The sequence below is a fragment of the Taudactylus pleione genome, unplaced genomic scaffold, assembly GCF_031769625.1.
Source record: "Taudactylus pleione unplaced genomic scaffold, aTauple2 ptg000145l, whole genome shotgun sequence".
Classification (NCBI taxonomy): Eukaryota; Metazoa; Chordata; class Amphibia; order Anura; family Myobatrachidae; genus Taudactylus; species Taudactylus pleione.
Window position 1 is genome coordinate 571,876 of NW_028284547.1, and position 12,793 is coordinate 584,668.

Consider the following 12,793-nt stretch of genomic DNA (forward strand, 5'->3'; position numbering starts at 1 on the left):
CAACTGGAAGACATGGAGTCAAATGTGCTTCCTCACCTATAAAAGAAGGAAAACAATTAAACTGGCTCCTTCAAATCTCTCATTTACAAGAACTAATAGTCTCCTGGGAGACTAGCAAAAATTGCCAATGCTGACTATATTGCAAGTCATCATGGCGGGGTATTGGGTAAAGTTTTCAACTAGCAATAATCACACCTCGGTTGGACCTCATTGGTTATGATAATGCCACTGCGCAAAGTTGATTGGACTTGGCTGGAGCAATCAGCATCTGCAACATAGAACTCATTACAACCATGGCTAGACAAATCCAGTCTCTGGCTAGGAGCAGTGCATTGTGGGAACCTATATGCTAATGTATATGCTAATGAGTCCAAGATCGGTGAAAATATTCCTGGGTGATGCCTTCAGGGACATTTTATTTTCTGTTCTTAAGTGCTTTTTTTTATCTCTCAGACTCTGTGTTAACAAGAGTTGTAAGGAATTTTGTTCCAAGAAATCTCCACTTTGTATGAGTATGCAGTTAAATAGCTGGAACCTCTCATGGAGAAGAAAGATAATGACAATCATCTCTAAGTCAATCTTCAATATCAGCAACTGGAAGACATGGAGTCAAATGTGCTTCCTCACCTATAAAAGCAGGAAAACAATTAAACTGGCTCCAACAAATCTCTCATTTACAAGAACTAATAGACTCCTGTGAGACTAGCAAAAATTGCTAATGCTGACTATATTGCAAATCATCATGGCGGGGTATTGGGTAAAGTTTTCAACTAACAATAATCACGCCTCGGTTAGACCTCATTGGCTATGATAATGCCACTGCGCAAAGTTGATTGTACTTGGCTGGTGCAATCAGCATCTGCAACATAGAACTCATTACAACCAGGGCTAGACAAATCCAGTCTCTGGCTAGGAGCAGTGCATTCTGGGAACCTATATGCTAATGTATATGCTAATGAGCCCAAGATCAGTGAAAATATTCCTGGGTGATGCCTTCAGGGACATTTTATTTTCTGTTCTTAAGTGCTTTTTTATCTCTCAGACTCTGTGTTAACAAGAGTTGTAAGGAATTTTGTTCCAAGAAATCTCCACTTTGTATGAGTATGCAGTTAAATAGCTGGAACTTCTCATGGAGAAGAAAGATAACGACAATCATCTCTAAGTCAATCTTCACTATCAGCAACTAGAAGACATGGAGTCAAATGTGATTCCTCACCTATAAAAGCAGGAAAACAATTAAACTGGCTCCAACAAATCTCTCATTTACAAGAACTTATAGTCTCCTGGGAGACTAGCAAAAATTGCCAATGCTGACTATATTGCAAGTCATCATGGCGGGGTATTGGGTAAAGTTTTCAACTAACAATAATCACACCTCGGTTGGACCTTATTGGTTACGATAATGCCACTGCGCAAAGTTGATTGGACTTGGCTGGAGCAATCAGCATCTGCAACATAGAACTCATTACAACCAGGGCTAGACAAATCCAGTCTCTGGCTAGGAGCAGTGCATTGTGGGAACCTATATGCTAATGTATATGCTAATGAGCCCAAGATCGGTGAAAATATTCCTGGGTGATGCCTTCAGGGACATTTTATTTTCTGTTCTTAAGTGCTTTTTTATCTCTCAGACTCTGTGTTAACAAGAGTTGTAAGGAATTTTGTTCCAAGAAATCTCCACTTTGTATGAGTATGCAGTTAAATAACTGGAACCTCTCATGGAGAAGAAAGATAATGACAATCATCTCTAAGTCAATCTTCACTATCAGCAACTAGAAAACATGGAGTCAAATGTGCTTCCTGACCTATAAAAGCAGGAAAACAATTAAACTGGCTCCAACAAATCTCTCATTTACAAGAACTAATAGTTTCCTGGGAGACTAGCAAAAATTGCCAATGCTGACTATATTGCAAGTCATCATGGCGGGGTATCAGGTAAAGTTTTCAACTAGCAAATATCACGCCTCGGTTGGATCTTATTGGCTATGATAATGCCACTGCGCAAAATTGATTGTACTTGGCTGGAGCAATCAGCATCTGCTACATAGAACTCATTACAACCAGGGCTAGACAAATCCAGTCTCTGGCTAGGAGCAGTGAATTGTGGGAACCTATATGCTAATGAGTCCAAGATCAGTGAAAATATTCCTGGGTGATGCCTTCAGGGACATTTTATTTTCTGTTCTTAAGTGCTTTTTTTTTATCTCTCAGACTCTGTGTTAACAAGACTTGTAAGGAATTTTGTTCCAAGAAATCTCCACTTTGTATGAGTATGCAGTTAAATAGCTGGAACCTCTCATGGAGAAGAAAGATAATGACAATCATCTCTAAGTCAATCTTCAATATCAGCAACTGGAAGACATGGAGTCAAATGTGCTTCCTCACCTATAAAAGCAGGAAAACAATTAAACTGGCTCCAACAAATCTCTCATTTACAAGAACTAATAGTCTCCTGGGAGACTAGCAAAAATTGCCAATGCTGACTATATTGCAAGTCATCATGGCGGGGTATTGGGTAAAGTTTTCAACTAGCAATAATCACGCCTCGGTTGGCCCTCATCGGCTATGATAATGCCACTGCGCAAAGTTGGTTGGACTTGGCTGGTGCAATCAGCATCTGCAACATAGAACTCATTACAACCATGGCTAGACAAATCCAGTCTCTGGCTAGGAGCAGTGCATTGTGGGAACCTATATGCTAATGTATATGCTAATGAGTCCAAGATCAGTGAAAATATTCCTGGGTGATGCCTTCAGGGACATTTTATTTTCAGTTCTTAAGTGCTTTTTTATCTCTCAGACTATGTGTTAACAAGAGTTGTAAGGAATTTTGTTCCAAGAAATCTCCACTTTGTATGAGTATGCAGTTAAATAGCTGGAACCTCTCATGGAGAAGAAAGATAATGACAATCATCTCTAAATCAATCTTCAATATCAGCAACTGGAAGACATGGAGTCAAATGTGCTTCCTCACCTATAAAAGCAGGAAAACAATTAAACTGGCTCCAACAAATCTCTCATTTACAAGAACTAATAGTCTCCTGTGAGACTAGCAAAAATTGCCAATGCTGACTATATTGCAAATCATCATGGCGGGGTACTGGGTAAAGTTTTCAACTAGCAATAATCACGCCTCGGTTGGACCTCATTGGCTATGATAATGCCACTGCGCAAAGTTGATTGGACTTGGCTGGTGCAATCAGCATCTGCAACATAGAACTCATTACAACCAGGGCTAGACAAATCCAGTCTCTGGCTAGGAGCAGTGCATTCTGGGAACCTATATGCTAATGTATATGCTAATGAGCCCAAGATCAGTGAAAATATTCCTGGGTGATGCCTTCAGGGACATTTTATTTTCTGTTCTTAAGTGCTTTTTTTATCTCTCAGACTCTGTGTTAACAAGAGTTGTAAGGAATTTTGTTCTAAGAAATCTCCACTTTGTATGAGTATGCAGTTAAATAGCTGGAACTTCTCATGGAGAAGAAAGATAATGACAATCATCTCTAAGTCAATCTTCACTATCAGCAACTAGAAGACATGGAGTCAAATGTGCTTCCTCACCTATAAAAGCAGGAAAACAATTAAACTGGCTCCAACAAATCTCTCATTTACAAGAACTTATAGTCTCCTGGGAGACTAGCAAAAATTGCCAATGCTGACTATATTGCAAGTCATCATGGCGGGGTATTGGGTAAAGTTTTCAACTAGCAATAATCACGCCTCGGTTGGCCCTCCTTGGCTATGATAATGCCACTGCGCAAAGTTGGTTGGACTTGGCTGGTGCAATCAGCATCTGCAACATAGAACTCATTACAACCAGGGCTAGACAAATCCAGTCTCTGGCTAGGAGCAGTGAATTGTGGGAACCTATATGCTAATGAGTCCAAGATCAGTGACAACATTCCTGGGTGATGCCTTCAGGGACATTTTATTTTCTGTTCTTAAGTGCTTTTTTATCTCTCAGACTCTGTGTTAACAAGAGTTGTAAGGAATTTTGTTCCAAGAAATCTCCACTTTGTATGAGTATGCAGTTAAATAGCTGGAACTTCTCATGGAGAAGAAAGATAATGACAATCATCTCTAAGTCAATCTTCACTATCAGCAACTAGAAGACATGGAGTCAAATGTGCTTCCTCACCTATAAAAGCAGGAAAACAATTAAACTGGCTCCAACAAATCTCTCATTTACAAGAACTTATAGTCTCCTGGGAGACTAGCAAAAATTGCCAATGCTGACTATATTGCAAGTCATCATGGCGGGGTATTGGGTAAAGTTTTCAACTAGCAATAATCACGCCTCGGTTGGCCCTCCTTGACTATGATAATGCCACTGCGCAAAGTTGGTTGGACTTGGCTGGTGCAATCAGCATCTGCAACATAGAACTCATTACAACCAGGGCTAGACAAATCCAGTCTGTGGCTAGGAGCAGTGAATTGTGGGAACCTATATGCTAAAGAGTCCAAGATCAGTGAAAATATTCCTGGGTGATGCCTTCAGGGACATTTTATTTTCAGTTCTTAAGTGCTTTTTTATCTCTCAGACTATGTGTTAACAAGAGTTGTAAGGAATTTTGTTCCAAGAAATCTCCACTTTGTATGAGTATGCAGTTAAATAGCTGGAACCTCTCATGGAGAAGAAAGATAATGACAATCATCTCTAAATCAATCTTCAATATCAGCAACTGGAAGACATGGAGTCAAATGTGCTTCCTCACCTATAAAAGAAGGAAAACAATTAAACTGGCTCCTTCAAATCTCTCATTTACAAGAACTAATAGTCTCCTGGGAGACTAGCAAAAATTGCCAATGCTGACTATATTGCAAGTCATCATGGCGGGGTATTGGGTAAAGTTTTCAACTAGCAATAATCACACCTCGGTTGGACCTCATTGGTTATGATAATGCCACTGCGCAAAGTTGATTGGACTTGGCTGGAGCAATCAGCATCTGCAACATAGAACTCATTACAACCATGGCTAGACAAATCCAGTCTCTGGCTAGGAGCAGTGCATTGTGGGAACCTATATGCTAATGTATATGCTAATGAGCCCAAGATCGGTGAAAATATTCCTGGGTGATGCCTTCAGGGACATTTTATTTTCTGTTCTTAAGTGCTTTTTTTTATCTCTCAGACTCTGTGTTAACAAGAGTTGTAAGGAATTTTGTTCCAAGAAATCTCCACTTTGTATGAGTATGCAGTTAAATAGCTGGAACCTCTCATGGAGAAGAAAGATAATGACAATCATCTCTAAGTCAATCTTCAATATCAGCAACTGGAAGACATGGAGTCAAATGTGCTTCCTCACCTATAAAAGCAGGAAAACAATTAAACTGGCTCCAACAAATCTCTCATTTACAAGAACTAATAGACTCCTGTGAGACTAGCAAAAATTGCTAATGCTGACTATATTGCAAATCATCATGGCGGGGTATTGGGTAAAGTTTTCAACTAACAATAATCACGCCTCGGTTAGACCTCATTGGCTATGATAATGCCACTGCGCAAAGTTGATTGTACTTGGCTGGTGCAATCAGCATCTGCAACATAGAACTCATTACAACCAGGGCTAGACAAATCCAGTCTCTGGCTAGGAGCAGTGCATTCTGGGAACCTATATGCTAATGTATATGCTAATGAGCCCAAGATCAGTGAAAATATTCCTGGGTGATGCCTTCAGGGACATTTTATTTTCTGTTCTTAAGTGCTTTTTTATCTCTCAGACTCTGTGTTAACAAGAGTTGTAAGGAATTTTGTTCCAAGAAATCTCCACTTTGTATGAGTATGCAGTTAAATAGCTGGAACTTCTCATGGAGAAGAAAGATAACGACAATCATCTCTAAGTCAATCTTCACTATCAGCAACTAGAAGACATGGAGTCAAATGTGATTCCTCACCTATAAAAGCAGGAAAACAATTAAACTGGCTCCAACAAATCTCTCATTTACAAGAACTTATAGTCTCCTGGGAGACTAGCAAAAATTGCCAATGCTGACTATATTGCAAGTCATCATGGCGGGGTATTGGGTAAAGTTTTCAACTAACAATAATCACACCTCGGTTGGACCTTATTGGTTACGATAATGCCACTGCGCAAAGTTGATTGGACTTGGCTGGAGCAATCAGCATCTGCAACATAGAACTCATTACAACCAGGGCTAGACAAATCCAGTCTCTGGCTAGGAGCAGTGCATTGTGGGAACCTATATGCTAATGTATATGCTAATGAGCCCAAGATCGGTGAAAATATTCCTGGGTGATGCCTTCAGGGACATTTTATTTTCTGTTCTTAAGTGCTTTTTTATCTCTCAGACTCTGTGTTAACAAGAGTTGTAAGGAATTTTGTTCCAAGAAATCTCCACTTTGTATGAGTATGCAGTTAAATAGCTGGAACCTCTCATGGAGAAGAAAGATAATGACAATCATCTCTAAGTCAATCTTCACTATCAGCAACTAGAAAACATGGAGTCAAATGTGCTTCCTGACCTATAAAAGCAGGAAAACAATTAAACTGGCTCCAACAAATCTCTCATTTACAAGAACTAATAGTTTCCTGGGAGACTAGCAAAAATTGCCAATGCTGACTATATTGCAAGTCATCATGGCGGGGTATCAGGTAAAGTTTTCAACTAGCAAATATCACGCCTCGGTTGGATCTTATTGGCTATGATAATGCCACTGCGCAAAATTGATTGTACTTGGCTGGAGCAATCAGCATCTGCTACATAGAACTCATTACAACCAGGGCTAGACAAATCCAGTCTCTGGCTAGGAGCAGTGAATTGTGGGAACCTATATGCTAATGAGTCCAAGATCAGTGAAAATATTCCTGGGTGATGCCTTCAGGGACATTTTATTTTCTGTTCTTAAGTGCTTTTTTTTTATCTCTCAGACTCTGTGTTAACAAGACTTGTAAGGAATTTTGTTCCAAGAAATCTCCACTTTGTATGAGTATGCAGTTAAATAGCTGGAACCTCTCATGGAGAAGAAAGATAATGACAATCATCTCTAAGTCAATCTTCAATATCAGCAACTGGAAGACATGGAGTCAAATGTGCTTCCTCACCTATAAAAGCAGGAAAACAATTAAACTGGCTCCAACAAATCTCTCATTTACAAGAACTAATAGTCTCCTGGGAGACTAGCAAAAATTGCCAATGCTGACTATATTGCAAGTCATCATGGCGGGGTATTGGGTAAAGTTTTCAACTAGCAATAATCACGCCTCGGTTGGCCCTCATCGGCTATGATAATGCCAATGCGCAAAGTTGGTTGGACTTGGCTGGTGCAATCAGCATCTGCAACATAGAACTCATTACAACCATGGCTAGACAAATCCAGTCTCTGGCTAGGAGCAGTGCATTGTGGGAACCTATATGCTAATGTATATGCTAATGAGTCCAAGATCAGTGAAAATATTCCTGGGTGATGCCTTCAGGGACATTTTATTTTCAGTTCTTAAGTGCTTTTTTATCTCTCAGACTATGTGTTAACAAGAGTTGTAAGGAATTTTGTTCCAAGAAATCTCCACTTTGTATGAGTATGCAGTTAAATAGCTGGAACCTCTCATGGAGAAGAAAGATAATGACAATCATCTCTAAATCAATCTTCAATATCAGCAACTGGAAGACATGGAGTCAAATGTGCTTCCTCACCTATAAAAGAAGGAAAACAATTAAACTGGCTCCTTCAAATCTCTCATTTACAAGAACTAATAGTCTCCTGGGAGACTAGCAAAAATTGCCAATGCTGACTATATTGCAAGTCATCATGGCGGGGTATTGGGTAAAGTTTTCAACTAGCAATAATCACACCTCGGTTGGACCTCATTGGTTACGATAATGCCACTGCGCAAAGTTGATTGGACTTGGCTGGAGCAATCAGCATCTGCAACATAGAACTCATTACAACCATGGCTAGACAAATCCAGTCTCTGGCTAGGAGCAGTGCATTGTGGGAACCTATATGCTAATGTATATGCTAATGAGCCCAAGATCAGTGAAAATATTCCTGGGTGATGCCTTCAGGGACATTTTATTTTCAGTTCTTAAGTGCTTTTTTTTTCTCTGAGACTCTGTGTTAACAAGAGTTGTAAGGAATTTTGTTCCAAGAAATCTCCACTTTGTATGAGTATGCAGTTAAATAGCTGGAACCTCTCATGGAGAAGAAAGATAATGACAATCATCTCTAAGTCAATCTTCAATATCAGCAACTGGAAGACATGGAGTCAAATGTGCTTCCTCACCTATAAAAGCAGGAAAACAATTAAACTGGCTCCAACAAATCTCTCATTTACAAGAACTAATAGTCTCCTGGCAGACTAGCAAAAATTGCCAATGCTGACTATATTGCAAGTCATCATGGCAGGGTATTGGGTAAAGTTTTCAACTAGCAAATATCACGCCTCGGTTGGACCTTATTGGCTATGTTAATGCCACTGCGCAAAATTGATTGTACTTGGCTGGAGCAATCAGCATCTGCTACATAGAACTCATTACAACCAGGGCTAGACAAATCCAGTCTCTGGCTAGGAGCAGTGAATTGTGGGAACCTATATGCTAATGAGTCCAAGATCAGTGAAAATATTCCTGGGTGATGCCTTCAGGGACATTTTATTTTCTGTTCTTAAGTGCTTTTTTTTATCTCTCAGACTCTGTGTTAACAAGACTTGTAAGGAATTTTGTTCCAAGAAATCTCCACTTTGTATGAGTATGCAGTTAAATAGCTGGAACCTCTCATGGAGAAGAAAGATAATGACAATCATCTCTAAGTCAATCTTCAATATCAGCATCTGGAAGACATGGAGTCAAATGTGCTTCCTCACCTATAAAAGCAGGAAAACAATTAAACTGGCTCCAACAAATCTCTCATTTACAAGAACTAATAGTCTCATGGGAGACTAGCAAAAATTGCCAATCCTGACTATATTGCAAGTCATCATGGCGGGGTATTGGGTAAAGTTTTCAACTAGCAATAATCACACCTCGGTTGGTCCTCCTTGGCTATGATAATGCCACTGCGCAAAGTTGGTTGGACTTGGCTGGTGCAATCAGCATCTGCAACATAGAACTCATTACAACCAGGGCTAGACAAATCCAGTCTCTGGCTAGGAGCAGTGAATTGTGGGAACCTATATGCTAATGAGTCCAAGATCAGTGACAATATTCCTGGGTGATGCCTTCAGGGACATTTTATTTTCTGTTCTTAAGTGCTTTTTTTATCTCTCAGACTCTGTGTTAACAAGAGTTGTAAGGAATTTTGTTCCAAGAAATCTCCACTTTGTATGAGTATGCAGTTAAATAGCTGGAACCTCTCATGGAGAAGAAAGATAATGACAATCATCTCTAAGTCAATCGTCAATATCAGCAACTGGAAGACATGGAGTCAAATGTACTTTCTCACCTATAAAAGAAGGAAAACAATTAAACTGGCCCCTTCAAATCTCTCATTTACAAGAACTAATAGTCTACTGGGAGACTAGCAAAAATTGCCAATGCTGACTATATTGCAAGTCATCATGGCGGGGTATTGAGTAAAGTTTTCAACTAGCAATAATCACACCTCGGTTGGACCTCATTGGTTACAATAATGCCACTGCGCAAAGTTGATTGGACTTGGCTGGAGCAATCAGCATCTGCAACATAGAACTCATTACAACCATGGCTAGACAAATCCAATCTCTGGCTAGGAGCAGTGCATTGTGGGAACCTATATGCTAATGTATATGCTAATGAGCCCAAGATCAGTGAAAATATTCCTGGGTAGATGCCTTCAGGGACATTTTATTTTCTGTTCTTAAGTGCTTTTTTATCTCTCAGACTCTGTGTTAACAAGAGTTGTAAGGAATTTTGTTCCAAGAAATCTCCACTTTGTATGAGTATGCAGTTAAATAGCTGGAACTTCTCATGGAGAAGAAAGATAATGACAATCATCTCTAAGTCAATCTTCACTATCAGCAACTAGAAGACATGGAGTCAAATGTGCTTCCTCACCTATAAAAGCAGGAAAACAATTAAACTGGCTCCAACAAATCTCTCATTTACAAGAACTAATAGTCTCCTGGGAGACTAGCAAAAATTGCCAATCCTGACTATATTGCAAGTCATCATGGCGGGGTATTGGGTAAAGTTTTCAACTAGCAATAATCGCGCCTCGGTTGGCCCTCCTTGGCTATGATAATGCCACTGCGCAAAATTGGTTGGACTTGGCTGGTGCAATCAGCATCTGCAACATAGAACTCATTACAACCAGGGCTAGACAAATCCAGTCTCTGGCTAGGAGCAGTGAATTGTGGGAACCTATATGCTAATGAGTCCAAGATCAGTGAAAATATTCCTGGGTGATGCCTTCAGGGACATTTTATTTTCTGTTCTTAAGTGCTTTTTTTATCTCTCAGACTCTGTGTTAACAAGAGTTGTAAGGAATTTTGTTCCAAGAAATCTCCACTTTGTATGAGTATGCAGTTAAATAGCTGGAACCTCTCATGGAGAAGAAAGATAATGACAATCATCTCTAAGTCAATCTTCAATATCAGCAACTGGAAGAAATGGAGTCAAATGTACTTCCTCAACTATAAAAGAAGGAAAACAATTAAACTGGCTCCTTCAAATCTCACATTTACAAGAACTAATAGTCTCCTGGGAGACTAACAAAAATTGCCAATGCTGACTATATTGCAAGTCATCATGGCAGGGTATTGGGTAAAGTTTTCAACTAGCAATAATCACGCCTCGGTTGGCCCTCATTTGTTACGATAATGCCACTGCGCAAAGTTGGTTGGACTTGGCTGGTGCAATCAGCATCTGCAACATAGAACTCATTACAACCATGGCTAGACAAATCCAGTCTCTGGCTAGGAGCAGTGCATTGTGGGAACCTATATGCTAATGTATATGCTAATGAGCCCAAGATCAGTGAAAATATTCCTGGGTGATGCCTTCAGGGACATTTTATTTTCTGTTCTTAAGTGCTTTTTTATCTCTCAGACTCTGTGTTAACAAGAGTTGTAAGGAATTTTGTTCCAAGAAATCTCCACTTTGTATGAGTATGCAATTAAATAGCTGGAACTTCTCATGGAGAAGAAAGATAATGACAATCATCTCTAAGTCAATCTTCACTATCAGCAACTAGAAGACATAGAGTCAAATGTGCTTCCTCACCTATAAAAGCAGGAAAACAATTAAACTGGCTCCAACAAATCTCTCATTTACAAGAACTAATAGTCTCCTGGGAGACTAGCAAAAATTGCCAATGCTGACTATATTGCAAGTCATCATGGCGGGGTATTGGGTAAAGTTTTCAACTAGCAATAATCACGCCTCGGTTGGCCCTCATCGGCTATGATAATGCCACTGCGCAAAGTTGGTTGGACTTGGCTGGTGCAATCAGCATCTGCAACATAGAACTCATTACAACCAGGGCTAGACAAATCCAGTCTCTGGCTAGGAGCAGTGAATTGTGGGAACCTATATGCTAATGAGTCCAAGATCAGCGAAAATATTCCTGGGTGGTGCCTTCAGGGACATTTTATTTTCAGTTCTTAAGTGCTTTTTTTTCTCTCAGACTCTGTGTTAACAAGAGTTGTAAGGAATTTTGTTCCAAGATATCTCCACTTTGTATGAGTATGCAGTTAAATAGCTTTAACTTCTCATGGAGAAGAAAGATAATGACAATCATCTCTATGTCAATCTTCACTATCAGCATCTAGAAGACATGGAGTCAAATGTGCTTCCTCACCTATAAAAGCAGAAAAACAATTAAACTGGCTCCAACAAATCTCTCATTTACAAGAACTAATAGTCTCCTGGGAGACTAGCAAAAATTGCCAATGCTGACTATATTGCAAGTCATCATGGCGGGGTATTGGGTAAAGTTTTCAACTAGCAATAATCACGCCTCGGTTGGCCCTCATCGGCTATGATAATGCCACTGCGCAAAGTTGGTTGGACTTGGCTGGTGCAATCAGCATCTGCAACATAGAACTCATTACAACCAGGGCTAGACAAATCCAGTCTCTGGCTAGGAGCAGTGAATTGTGGGAACCTATATGCTAATGAGTCCAAGATCAGTGAAAATATTCCTGGGTGATGCCTTCAGGGACATTTTATTTTCTGTTCTTAAGTGCTTTTTTTTCTCTCAGACTCTGTGTTAACAAGAGTTGTAAGGAATTTTGTTCCAAGATATCTCCACTTTGTATGAGTATGCAGTTAAATAGCTTTAACTTCTCATGGAGAAGAAAGATAATGACAATCATCTCTAAGTCAATCTTCACTATCAGCATCTAGAAGACATGGAGTCAAATGTGCTTCCTCACCTATAAAAGCAGGAAAACAATTAAACTGGCTCCAACAAATCTCTCATTTACAAGAACTAATAGTCTCCTGGTAGACTAGCAAAAATTGCCAATGCTGACTATATTGCAAGTCATCATGGCGGGGTATTGGGTAAAGTTTTCAACTAGCAATAATCACGCCTCGGTTGGCCCTCATCGGCTATGATAATGCCACTGCGCAAAGTTGGTTGGACTTGGCTGGTGCAATCAGCATCTGCAACATAGAACTCATTACAACCAGGGCTAGACAAATCCAGTCTCTGGCTAGGAGCAGTGAATTGTGGGAACCTATATGCTAATGAGTCCAAGATCAGTGAAAATATTCCTGGGTGATGCCTTTCAGGGACATTTTATTTTCTGTTCTTAAGTGCTTTTTTTTATCTCTCAGACTCTGTGTTAACAAGAGTTGTAAGGAACTTTGTTCCAAGAAATCTCCACTTTGTATGAGTATGCAGTTAAAT

The 12,793-nt window shown here is 39.7% G+C and overlaps 22 non-coding genes across 22 annotated transcripts; all 22 read right to left on the reverse strand.

Moving 5' to 3' along the window:
• Positions 1-99: 99 nt before the first annotated feature.
• Positions 100-240, reverse strand: LOC148522518 (U4 spliceosomal RNA). The gene has a single exon (XR_015878707.1). It is a non-coding gene; the product is annotated as a U4 spliceosomal RNA (small nuclear RNA).
• Positions 241-690: 450 nt separating this feature from the next.
• On the reverse strand, positions 691-831 carry LOC148522519 (U4 spliceosomal RNA). Its single transcript, XR_015878658.1, has one exon. It is a non-coding gene; the product is annotated as a U4 spliceosomal RNA (small nuclear RNA).
• A 448-nt stretch (positions 832-1,279) lies between these two features.
• Positions 1,280-1,420, reverse strand: LOC148522520 (U4 spliceosomal RNA). Its single transcript, XR_015878638.1, has one exon. It is a non-coding gene; the product is annotated as a U4 spliceosomal RNA (small nuclear RNA).
• Positions 1,421-1,868: 448 nt separating this feature from the next.
• LOC148522521 (U4 spliceosomal RNA) lies at positions 1,869-2,009 on the reverse strand. Its single transcript, XR_015878710.1, has one exon. It is a non-coding gene; the product is annotated as a U4 spliceosomal RNA (small nuclear RNA).
• Positions 2,010-2,448: 439 nt separating this feature from the next.
• On the reverse strand, positions 2,449-2,589 carry LOC148522522 (U4 spliceosomal RNA). Its single transcript, XR_015878548.1, has one exon. It is a non-coding gene; the product is annotated as a U4 spliceosomal RNA (small nuclear RNA).
• A 448-nt stretch (positions 2,590-3,037) lies between these two features.
• LOC148522523 (U4 spliceosomal RNA) lies at positions 3,038-3,178 on the reverse strand. The gene has a single exon (XR_015878575.1). It is a non-coding gene; the product is annotated as a U4 spliceosomal RNA (small nuclear RNA).
• A 449-nt stretch (positions 3,179-3,627) lies between these two features.
• Positions 3,628-3,768, reverse strand: LOC148522524 (U4 spliceosomal RNA). The gene has a single exon (XR_015878592.1). It is a non-coding gene; the product is annotated as a U4 spliceosomal RNA (small nuclear RNA).
• A 436-nt stretch (positions 3,769-4,204) lies between these two features.
• Positions 4,205-4,345, reverse strand: LOC148522525 (U4 spliceosomal RNA). Its single transcript, XR_015878635.1, has one exon. It is a non-coding gene; the product is annotated as a U4 spliceosomal RNA (small nuclear RNA).
• Positions 4,346-4,781: 436 nt separating this feature from the next.
• Positions 4,782-4,922, reverse strand: LOC148522526 (U4 spliceosomal RNA). The gene has a single exon (XR_015878718.1). It is a non-coding gene; the product is annotated as a U4 spliceosomal RNA (small nuclear RNA).
• A 450-nt stretch (positions 4,923-5,372) lies between these two features.
• On the reverse strand, positions 5,373-5,513 carry LOC148522527 (U4 spliceosomal RNA). The gene has a single exon (XR_015878659.1). It is a non-coding gene; the product is annotated as a U4 spliceosomal RNA (small nuclear RNA).
• Positions 5,514-5,961: 448 nt separating this feature from the next.
• On the reverse strand, positions 5,962-6,102 carry LOC148522528 (U4 spliceosomal RNA). The gene has a single exon (XR_015878639.1). It is a non-coding gene; the product is annotated as a U4 spliceosomal RNA (small nuclear RNA).
• A 448-nt stretch (positions 6,103-6,550) lies between these two features.
• LOC148522529 (U4 spliceosomal RNA) lies at positions 6,551-6,691 on the reverse strand. Its single transcript, XR_015878711.1, has one exon. It is a non-coding gene; the product is annotated as a U4 spliceosomal RNA (small nuclear RNA).
• Positions 6,692-7,130: 439 nt separating this feature from the next.
• LOC148522530 (U4 spliceosomal RNA) lies at positions 7,131-7,271 on the reverse strand. Its single transcript, XR_015878582.1, has one exon. It is a non-coding gene; the product is annotated as a U4 spliceosomal RNA (small nuclear RNA).
• Positions 7,272-7,719: 448 nt separating this feature from the next.
• On the reverse strand, positions 7,720-7,860 carry LOC148522531 (U4 spliceosomal RNA). Its single transcript, XR_015878728.1, has one exon. It is a non-coding gene; the product is annotated as a U4 spliceosomal RNA (small nuclear RNA).
• A 449-nt stretch (positions 7,861-8,309) lies between these two features.
• LOC148522532 (U4 spliceosomal RNA) lies at positions 8,310-8,450 on the reverse strand. Its single transcript, XR_015878708.1, has one exon. It is a non-coding gene; the product is annotated as a U4 spliceosomal RNA (small nuclear RNA).
• A 438-nt stretch (positions 8,451-8,888) lies between these two features.
• LOC148522533 (U4 spliceosomal RNA) lies at positions 8,889-9,029 on the reverse strand. Its single transcript, XR_015878679.1, has one exon. It is a non-coding gene; the product is annotated as a U4 spliceosomal RNA (small nuclear RNA).
• Positions 9,030-9,466: 437 nt separating this feature from the next.
• On the reverse strand, positions 9,467-9,607 carry LOC148522534 (U4 spliceosomal RNA). The gene has a single exon (XR_015878632.1). It is a non-coding gene; the product is annotated as a U4 spliceosomal RNA (small nuclear RNA).
• Positions 9,608-10,056: 449 nt separating this feature from the next.
• Positions 10,057-10,197, reverse strand: LOC148522535 (U4 spliceosomal RNA). Its single transcript, XR_015878698.1, has one exon. It is a non-coding gene; the product is annotated as a U4 spliceosomal RNA (small nuclear RNA).
• A 437-nt stretch (positions 10,198-10,634) lies between these two features.
• On the reverse strand, positions 10,635-10,775 carry LOC148522536 (U4 spliceosomal RNA). The gene has a single exon (XR_015878689.1). It is a non-coding gene; the product is annotated as a U4 spliceosomal RNA (small nuclear RNA).
• Positions 10,776-11,223: 448 nt separating this feature from the next.
• LOC148522537 (U4 spliceosomal RNA) lies at positions 11,224-11,364 on the reverse strand. Its single transcript, XR_015878549.1, has one exon. It is a non-coding gene; the product is annotated as a U4 spliceosomal RNA (small nuclear RNA).
• Positions 11,365-11,800: 436 nt separating this feature from the next.
• Positions 11,801-11,941, reverse strand: LOC148522538 (U4 spliceosomal RNA). Its single transcript, XR_015878550.1, has one exon. It is a non-coding gene; the product is annotated as a U4 spliceosomal RNA (small nuclear RNA).
• A 436-nt stretch (positions 11,942-12,377) lies between these two features.
• LOC148522539 (U4 spliceosomal RNA) lies at positions 12,378-12,518 on the reverse strand. The gene has a single exon (XR_015878619.1). It is a non-coding gene; the product is annotated as a U4 spliceosomal RNA (small nuclear RNA).
• Between the last annotated feature and the right edge of the window lie 275 nt (positions 12,519-12,793).